The sequence below is a fragment of the Sinocyclocheilus anshuiensis genome, unplaced genomic scaffold (assembly GCF_001515605.1).
Source record: "Sinocyclocheilus anshuiensis isolate Anshui unplaced genomic scaffold, SAMN03320099.WGS_v1.1 scaffold205, whole genome shotgun sequence".
Classification (NCBI taxonomy): domain Eukaryota; kingdom Metazoa; phylum Chordata; class Actinopteri; order Cypriniformes; family Cyprinidae; genus Sinocyclocheilus; species Sinocyclocheilus anshuiensis.
In genome coordinates, this window is record NW_015536497.1 from 324,198 (window position 1) to 335,415 (window position 11,218).

The 11,218-nt window shown below is 35.3% G+C and overlaps 1 pseudogene; it reads right to left on the minus strand.

Annotated features, from left to right (window-relative positions):
- Positions 1-1,439: 1,439 nt before the first annotated feature.
- Positions 1,440-11,218, minus strand: part of LOC107688503 (short transient receptor potential channel 7-like) — a 16,469-nt pseudogene continuing 6,690 nt past the window's right edge.

Below are 11,218 nucleotides of genomic sequence, written 5' to 3' on the forward strand. Positions count from 1 at the left end.
GTAATTGAAAAAGTTACACTACTATTACATTTTAAATAGGGTAACTTGTAATCTGTAACCTATTACATTTCCAAAGTAACCTTCCCAACACTGGTGACAACACACATAAATAGATACAAAATAAAAAAAATAACAAAAGAATATAGTAACAATAAGTAATGAAACAAATAATAAAAAATAAACAACACAAAATATATAATTATATGGGGTAGTGAAATAAAATCAAATTCTGAATTTCTTCGCTTACAGTAAAGAATATTTTCACTCTTTTATTACTGTAATTTATTTGTTTTTTGGCTATTTCAGTTTTCAAATGAGCTTATTTTTCATTAAAAAAAATGGCATAACAATAAAATTCTTAATTTTTTTAGGCAAAATATAACCTTTAATTTCTTTCTTTTCCTTTTAGCTAAAATATGACCCAGACACTTGACGGTTTTTGTGTTTGTTTCAAAACTGCAAGAAATAGTTTACATGTTTGTTTATAAAAATACTAATAATATTGAAAAATAGCTAAAATACTATTAATAACTTAGGTTCAAGCAGGCACTTTTAATATAATTTTATTTACAATACATTGCCATAATATTCAGTAACACACATAGCTGTTTTCATTCACTTCAATTTTACATAAAGAAAACCAAGCCTTCCATTAGGATCATTTTGCATTGATTTTTTTTTTTGGAGGAATTAAAATTATTTTATATATGATTTTATTATTTTCTATTATATTTTATTTTATTGCATTATAGACTTGGAAGGGGAATTTGTTTAAATGTCATGGAAATCATGTCACAATGTAAAACATTTATTTATTTATTTATTTTTTTTTAAAGGCTTCATTTTCTTTAGGCAAAATATAATAACATATTTCTTCATCATAAATGATTTAAGAGAGAGAGAGAGAGAGAGATGGTATTGCATCTCTGTCCAGGTCCTGGAGTTCCTCATGCACATTTTGGTTGACTATATTACTCGCGTCCAGATGTCAGTACATTATTCTTTTCATTGCTTATTTGGACGCTGGCTGGCTGAGGTGTTATGCTGAGGTGTTATGCGGTGGTAAGAAGTTTAGCGATTCTGAATGTATCCAGCCAGGTCAAGGCAGGAGGTTTAGTGGTCTTTGGCGTCTCCCTGTGGTCCTGTTTGGTATCGCAGCTTGACTTGTGCTTATTTGGAAAACGTTTGTTTAATTATTGATTGATTGTGGCACTACACATAGCCTACATTGTGAATTATGAAAATTAAAAAGTACTTATTTAATATAAAATAAATAAATAATTATGGGGGGTTGAGTACCGGCACTTATTTTTTTCCACTTCAAAGGCAACCACATATCATTCCTCACAAACCAATGTCTAAAACAGATTAAGAGTATAAAGACACTTTAAAGTTTGTGTCTAAACTAAATATTTCAGCAGCTCTAGACTTGACCTGGGACACTTTCAACTACAATCACAAGAGTTCATTTTTCATGGTCTCTTGGTTCCTTTGCTGAGTTTGTCTCCAAGCTCCTGAATCAGTTCAGCAAGTTCTTCAGTGGCCTGTGCTTTTCCTCCAGGAGCTCGTAGCGGAGGCTGGAAATGTCCTGCTTGACTTCTTTCAACTCACCTGAGAAGAAAGAAGAAAAAGCCACATGAAAACAAGGGTTTAACTGGTTTCAAGTAAAACTTGGCTCCAAAATCACAGTTACAGCCATTTTTAACACTTGAACAGTTTATCGCTTGACATATACACTCTTAAAAATAAAGGTGCTTCAAAAGGTTCTTCACAGCGATGTCATAGAAGAACCATTTTTGGTTCCACAAAGAACCATTCAGTCAAAGGTTCTTTAAAGAACCGTCTCTTTCTTACCTTTTTATAATCTGAAGAACCTTCTTTCGCCACAAAGAACCTTTTGTGAAACAGAAAGGTTCTTAATATGTTAAAGGTTCTTTATGGAACCATTTAGACAAAAAGGTTCTTCTATGGCATCGTGAAGCACCTTTATTTTTAAGAGTGTACTAGATCAACATCTATCAAAAAAATGTGGTTAGGGCCGAAGTAAATCACACAAGAGACACTAACAGATGAATAAATGAGTCTTACCTTCATTGATCTCATCACTTTCACTGTCAATTTGGGCTTTCAGGACATACCGCTTGATGAGACGCTTCATTAGTTTCTATGAGAGAAAGAAGGCTTAGAATGAGGTTTTGCCTGATGATTCCTGTACATTAACAAGTTTGGATAAACAATTAATCAGTAAACCTGATATCTTGTGGGGTGTTTGATGGAAATTCTAACCGTGAATCCCTCTTGTGCGTGGTACGGTCGAAACCGATGAAGCTGAAAAGATATCAAAATTACAAACTGCGATTTCTACATTTGAACAATTTGATCTGACCTCTCACCTTAGAGCGTGAATCGGCCATTCCCACATCCTGCTGGCTGCTGTTGCTACAAACCCTGGCCTTGCATAAACTCACTAGGCATACTTTGGTGCGCTGAACCATGTAATAGAAGGATTTGGGGCTGGGTATTAGATTAAAGGGGGGTGGAAGAGTACTGCCTTCATCAAAACAGGAGAGCCGCAGCTTTGCGCGAGCAAACTTCCATTCTACATCAGCGTCCTCCTGTTCTCACACACACAAATATAACCATGTTTATGACAAATGATCCTTTTGATTATGATTTTTTTTGCAAAAGTACATTAGTCTCACCTCAATTTCCTGGTATGAGTGGTTAATCATGGCTATGAGCATGTTGAGCAGGACCACCACCATTGTGACATTATAGACCCCATAGATCACATAACCAATGTTCTCAATGAGCTTATGATCATACTTCAAGACCACAGAGATCACCTCAGATAAACCAAAGATGGACCAGAACAGCGTTTTAAAGCTTTCCTCTACCCTGCAACAGATAGATACGTATATGTTAAATGTGAAATGCAAAACTTACTTTCATTGGTGGAACACAAAAACTACTGTCTGAGCTGCTCTTTTCAAACACCAAAATGTAAGACATTAATTTGAGATTATTTTTGGCTTAAATCTCATTATTCCTCACACACATTTATTATACACTACCATTCAAACGTTTGGAGCCTGTAAGATTTTTTGTACTGTTTTTGGTCACTGTTATGTTCACCATGGCTGCGTTTATTTGATGAAAAATACAGTAAAAACAGTATTATTTTGAAGTATTATTACAATTTAAAATAACTTTTTCTATTGGAATATATTTTAAAATGTAATTTATGCCTGTGATGCAAAGCTGTATTTTCAGCAGCCATTATTTCAGTCTTCAGTGACACATGATCCTTCAGAAATCATTCTAATATGCTGATTTGCTGTAACATTTCTTATTATTATCAGTGTTGAAAACAGTTGTGCTGCCGGATATTTTTTGTGGAAACTGCTATACATTCTTTTGCAAGATTCTTTGATGAATAGAAAGTTCATACACAATATTTATCTGAAATAGAAATCGTTTGTAACATAAATATGTTTACCGTCACATTTGTGAAATTTAATGTGTCCTTGTTGAATAAAATAATTCATTTCTTGGGGAAAATAAAGAACTGACCCCAAACCTTTGAATGGTTTATGAATCAAATAGACAAATAGACTTAGTACTTTTATCATGTGTTTGTCTTTTGTTGAGCTTGACAGCCATGGTCACAAAAGAGCAGCCTGAACATTCTGCAAAACATCTACTTTTATGTTTCACAGGAGAAATTTGTAAAAGCTGCTAATCTGTAACAAAACGATGGGGAATAAATTATAGATTTATTCATTTATTTATACATTTTTATTTATTTATTTGTTTGTTTGTTTGTGACCTATCCCTTTAACAAGTAAATCTTAAATATAATAATTGTCATTGTAACTTTTTTGGACTTACGTTGTAAAAGCAGGGTTGTATTTAGCTCCCAAGTAGTAGGAATACAAATTAAACATGCCGATCATGAAGGCAAGAAAGACAATGATGAAGATGACCATGAATTAAAAAATATCCTTCAAAGTGCACCCAAGAGATATTTGTAGGGGTTCGAAACTCTCATTGGCCGGCAGAACAGGCGATACGTGAGAAACTGAGCACCACAGCGATGGAGTACAAGCCCTCAGAGATGAGCTGAGGATCTGAGGGAAGCCACTTGTTCCTGGCTGAGAGAGAGGAAGCACTTTTTGGTGTTACCACTTGATGGCAGCATTATGTTTCATTTCAGACAGCTGCAAGAAAGTCTGTGCAGCATGTATAAGCATTTGATTGAGAGCAGAAACAGGCCTTCTGGTCTTTTATACATTATGTCACAGTTCACTTTAGATTTTTATTTATTGAATATACAGATTCTTTATTTTTGCAACATACCGTAAGTGAAATAGGCCACGTCTTCTGGTAATGAGGCATTTATTTATCAAGTCTGCATTAATCACGTGCAAATCCACACATAGCTGTGCATGGGAGGCTCGCAGGAAAGCCATGAACCGTGCAGTGAATGACACCACGAAAACCGACAGCATGCCGAAGTCTAACACATTCCACAAATGCATGATGTATTCTCGTGGCCCATCAGCCCAAACCTCTTTACACTCCGTCCAGATCATTCCTGATCAGAGGAATCGAAGAAAAGAAATAGGGTTAATTTATCATGCTTGAAATATTTAGTAATTTATTCTAGATTATTCTTAGTCTTCAGTGTCACGTGATCTTTCAGAAATCATTCTAATATGCTGATCTGCTGCTCAAGAAACATTTCTTCTTATTATTAATGTTTAAATCAGTTGTTCTGCATAATATGTTTTGTGGAATCGATTTCTTTTAGGATTTAGGATCTTTGATGAATACAAAAGTTTAACATATATAATATAATATAACATATAAATGGTATTATTGTCACTTTTGATCAATTTAATGTGTCCTTGTTAAATAAACATCTACTAAAAATGTACCACATTATATATATATATATATACTGTATATATAGTAAAACTTACTTATTTACTTTTGTATAATAGAGTATGAATCACTTTTTAATTCATGTGAATAGATTATAACCAGTGAATATAGTTAATAATTCCTTTGTCTGTTGCTTTTTGGCTTGCTAAATTGGCAACACTTCATATTTGGACACTTAAAGGGATAGTTCACCCAAAAATGAAAATCACCCCATGATTTACTCACCCTCAAGGCATCCTAGGTGTAAACACCGGTCACGAATTAGAAGTACAAACGAGGATTTGTTAAGAAAAATGTCGGAGGATTTCGATATAAGCCAAGAGGAGACTGGTTTTCCTTTGCTAAACAAAATAAACTTTGCTTCCTTTGCTCCTGAAAACAAAATCTTGGTTATTGCAAGACTAGCATATTCTCACTGGACCTTACGCTACGCCATACATCATCCGTTGGAATGGTGTTCTATTGTGAACGTACGTACGTACAACAGTTAGTGTAAGCTAGAGATTACCATTTATAAAGTTTTAAATATGGATATTTTCTTACAGAAATGCATCGATTCACTTCAGAAGGCCTTTATTAACCCCCCGGAGCCGTGTGGGACACTTTTTTTTATTATGGATGCACTTTATTGGATTTCTTTTGGACTATTGAAAAATAACACCCATTCACTACCATTATAAAGCTTGGAAGAGTCAGGACGTTTTTAAATATAACTCCAATTGTATTTGTCAGAAAGAAGAAAGTCATATACACCTAGGATGGCTTGAGGGTGAAGTAAATCATGAGGTAATTTAAATTTTTGGGTGAACTATCCCTTTAATGTTATTGACTTGATTGCACAAGACACTACTGGATGAGAACTGATGAGATTGTTTATTATTGAATGAGAGCTGGATGATGACATCACTGTTTTCAACAGAGCTGCTTTATAGATGAACTGAACTCATTCCATAATTTACACAGTTATTAAACTGAACTGAATCAACAATGAGCTGACTTTAACTGAACAACTGACTGTTTATATTGTGCTCTTTTTAGAGCTGCTTTACAGCAGAATTTAATTTTGTTGGCATTTATATTGAAACATTATTTTCCTGTTTAACACTGTAAAGCTGCTTTGACACCATCTGTATTGTATAAAGCACTATATACAGGTGCATCTCAATAAATTAGAATGTCGTGGAAAAGTTCATTTATTTCAGTAATTCAACTCAAATTGTGATGATGACATCACTGTTTTCAACAGAGCTGCTTTATAGATGAACTGAACTCATTCCATAATTTACACAGTTATTAAACTGAACTGAATCAACAATGAGCTGACTTTAACTGAACAACTGACTGTTTATATTGTGCTCTTTTTAGAGCTGCTTTACAGCAGAATTTAATTTTGTTGGCATTTATATTGAAACATTATTTTCCTGTTTAACACTGTAAAGCTGCTTTGACACCATCTGTATTGTAGAGAAAGTGCTATATAAATTAAGGCGACTTGACCTGAAAAAATCATGTCAATGACATGATTTAAGATTCATGTTCAGACCTATTTATTTAAAATAAAAAATAAAAAAGTTAATTATATTTATGCATTAACAATTCATGGTAAGTGAAAAATATAAACACATTTTAAAAGTTTATTTAATTTTTTTTTTTATTAAAATAATAATTTAAGGTGCAGTCACATTAGCAAAATTTCAGCAAAAAATGTCTATTATCCATTGTCAATAGTGTAGAGCTGTATGAAGCACAGAAGTCACTATCAAACCAAGCAGGTTTCTGTGGTTCAATGTGGCGATTTTGCATGACCAACTTGAAAGTGAGCGAAATCTTGTGCACTCACGCAAAACTCCCAATCGCACTGATTACTATTTGAATGATTGGATTTTGTCTATGAAATTTTGCAGAGCAATGGCAAATGTGAAAACTGTGCACTGACATATATTCAAGGTGTAAACAGTACTACTTTTTAAAATATTTATTTTATTAACACTCTTTTTGATACAAGGTTTCCTATAATCTAACAATGATCTGCAGCTCATGCTTGAGTGGTACTCACCCAGCACCCATTCCATTATTAACATCTCTGTCCACGACAACTGAGTGGTTTTAATGCGAAAGATTTGCCGAGGATGATCAGTGATGGTCTCGTTAGGAAGGTTTTTGACTCCTGCGAAGCGGTCAGAGGCACTGAGAACCAGAAGACCCAGGAAGAGGGTGAATGAGACAGCGTGAGCTACAAACTTCATGAAGGGACTGCGGAGAACCTGGTCCACCTGGAGAAAAGATCAAATGCAGAAATACATTAAACAATGGAAGAAAAGAGAAGTCTGCCCAGTGTTATTAAATGAATTGATTCTGAATGATGATGATATACCTTGCTGCAGGGCATAATCCAATATGCAATGGCAAGAAATGGAAGGCCCACCATCACTCCCAGCACTGTCCAAAGCTTCACACTGATTGACTGTTGCCTAAGGCCTGATAGATTCTCATACCACAGCGTCAGTAACTGCTGCTTGCAGTTCGGATGAGCCACAAACTGTAGGGATATCATTGAATTAGACATTGTCTTGGGAAACCATTCCACTTTAGTCTATAAATCATTTCCCTGTACCTTCTTGACTTAATACTTAATGGCCAGTTTGACCCGGCTAAGGCAGGGCCGGTGGTGTTCGCTCGGGAGGCTCTGGTCCACATCTCCATTCAAAATGGCCTCCACTTCCTCTGTGTTTCTGCACAGATCCAGAATGCCAACCACAAAGTCCTTACACTTCATGGAGAGCTTCCTGTAGTCATTCTGAAACAAAACAGAGCGACAGTATTGTGACTTCAGACGGGCTATTAATCACTTGTAAAAAATAATTCACTCCAACTGGGACCCAAATTGCATCTAGCGAACAGTGAACACTGTTGTGAAAGACATGGATGTGTGTGAATTCATGAAAGTCCCATGTCGCACCTCCAAATGGAAGTCTGATTGATGTTTGCAAACAGAAATGTACCTAATGGAGGGCACTCAAGAGAAGCCCATCCTGCTAATTATAGCATAGCAGTGGTTTAGGAGAACAAGCATTTTATGTGGAATTACAGAATCACTGACACGCCATTACAACTGCCAATGTGATCGTCTGTAGAGAAAAACAGTGATGAAAGAATAATAACGGGGTGATTACAAGGAAGCTCTCGATGGAGCAGTTTCAATTAATAGCTCACTAACCACAATAAGAGAAAAACTGTCTGGATTTGAGAACTCCCGATTAGATATTTCCCCAGAGTGACTTTCAGGGAAGAACTTTTCCCCTACATAGTTAAATATAAAACAACACACATCGCTGAAGCGTGTGAAGCTCTCTGGAGAAACGTTTTCTTTTTGGAAAAATGTTGTGTAGAGATTCTACTGAACCAGAAACTGTCATCGAACAGCCTCTAATTTATAATGAGGGTAATCTCAAGGGTGGGAAATTGGTTTTCGTGTGGAATAATCTGGTGGTCTGTGAGCTCGAATGAGCGTAGCTGTTTCTTTCAGAGAGAAGCAGCTCATTATAGAGCCATGAGCACACTTTTCACGATTGGACACTTCCTAGATTAACTGAGAAGCTGTGCTTTGAAATAATCATGAGAGTGCCTTAAAAGAGTTTGTATTGTGCACAAAGTACATAATGATTCATAGTGATTAAACTCATTGTACATATATAAAAAAAAAAAATTTTTAGGGTTGGCTTGCACGAGATTTACCAAATTTTAGATAGTTATATATTTTTAACCAAATTTTTATATATGTATAGTTTTATATTTGATTTATAGTTAGAAATCACAATATAAATCACTATTATTTTATTTATATCAATTTATATATCTGACATCTGACCCTCTGATAGAAGTCAATTAATAATTGAATTAATTATGGGTTTAGGACAAAAACAGCTTCAAAATAAATAAATAAATAAAGTTGAAATCATGAGATAAGAAGTCATAATTATGACATAAAAGGTTAAAACTGACAAAAATGTTGACTTTTTATCATAATTATGACTTTTTTTTGTCAATACATAGTTATATTATAAATATAATATCATTATTATGATTTATGTCATTAATATCTTTTTATCTCAGGATTTCAGAATATGTCGTCATAATTTTTTATCTCAGAATTATGAAAAAAAATCTTTCTTCTGTGGAACACAAAATACAATATTTTGAAGAATGTAGGTAACAAACAAACAAAAAAAGATATATTTTTCAAAATATCTTCTTTAATGTCCCACAGAAGAGAAAAATGAAAGTCATACAGGTTTGGAACGACATGAGGGCGAATAAATGATAACAGAATTTTCATTTTTTTAATGAACTGTGCCTTTAATATTTTTCTCAAACAATATGGGTCTGTATACACGAAATATACAGATATATGCTATCATTTTTATTTAAGTGGATCACCACAAACTCCAGTCTGTGAATCTGAGTGACATATCTTGTGTGTTTTTTATTTTTTTTGCACTTTTTTGAGAGCTTCTGTGCACCTCCTCACCTTAAATTCAGTCTCGATGTTGGCGAGTTGTGCCAGCTCATTGCTGAGCTCCAGCGCTGTGAGCACGGGGTCTTCACTAGACAGTGACAGATAGGCAGTGCTGGCGAGGCCTTTATAGGTGTTCATCCTCAATTGTGAGTGGCTGAAAGAATCCTGCTTCTGTTTCTCTGCACACTCGCTGCACTTGCAGAAATAGTCGTGGGGTTTCTCAGTGCAAGCCCCCTTGAGTAACAAAATATGCACAATCTCATACTCCTTGCAGTGGACCGCCAGGATCATAGGTGTGATGTCCTGGGAAAAGCGAGTCCCGTCCTCATCGTATGTGTAGAAGTCGTCATCTCGTAGCTGTTGCTCCAGGGGACACAGAGTCAGGCGGAGCCCGCCTTCGGATGCCGGATGGGCCACGATGGCCTCCACTATCCGCATGTAGCCTTTGCTGATGGCTAAAAGCAGGGCATCACCCACTCGTGCTAGCCCTTCTTTCTTCAGCAACAGTTCTGTGACCTTCAAGTGCTCATTCTCTACAGCAAGCTGCAATGCATTCTGGCCCATGTAGTCCAGACAGTTTACATTCAGAGTCTTGGACTCCTCAAGCATCTTACGGACCACAGGGATGTTTCCGTACTCTGTGGCATCTAAGAAACGCTCCTCTTCTTCAGTCAGACCGGTGCCTCTCTCGCTAAACATGTATGCGGGGCCACGGACGGCCTGCCTGCGGCACTTCTCTCTCAAGGTGGTGTGTCTGCGCTGAATGGCCTCAAACCTGCAAAACCTAGAGAATGACGATGCATTGCAGATATATACACTCAGATTTTTAGATAAGATTTTTAAAAAGTGACGGTGAAGACATTTATATTGTTAAATATAACAAATATTTTATATTTCACATAAATTTTTTTAAACCTTCTATTCATCAGAGAATCCTGAAACACTGTCTCCACAAAAATATTAAGCAGCCCAAATAATAATATTAAGAAGCCCAAATGTTATTAAATATTAAGCAGCCCAACCTTGAGCACCAAATCAGCATATTATGATTTCTGAAGGAACATGTGACACTGAAGACTCGAGTAATGACTGCTGAAAATGTAGCTTTTTTATCACAAGAATATAATACAGTTTGAAATATATTCAAATAGAAAACTAAATAGAATTGTAATAATATTTTATAATATTACTGTTTTTACTGTATTTTTTAATGAGTAAATACAGCCTTGGAGAGAGTCTGGCTGGGTAGTAGATGTTGTAACTACCAGGTGGCTAAAAAACATATTTCTCTACTGACAGACAATGGAAATTATAAATATGTGGCTAATATTGGTGTAACGGTACACATATTCATACCAAAACCATACCGAACCGTGACGTCAAAACCGAGGTACGTACCGAACTGTCATTTTTGTGTACTGTAACACCTCTAGTGGCTAATATTTAAAGTTTTGGGGAGGCAACAATGATAAATAAGAGTGTTCATTATAAATAAAAGGACAAATCTTATAAAAATCTAGTTTAAAACACACGCCAAGTTCATAGAAATATACAAAAATATATAATGACTAAAAATGTCCTGTGGTTTAAAAATAACCATTTTTGCTCTCATCTTGGATATTTGTGAGTGTTTTAAAATATATTTTAAATAAATTAAAACATTTTAATAAACGACCTTGACACAATCATGAGGGTCTGCAGGGACTATCCTTTCTTCTCTATGATATAATTTCCTGTTTTATGGCCCCCACCCCC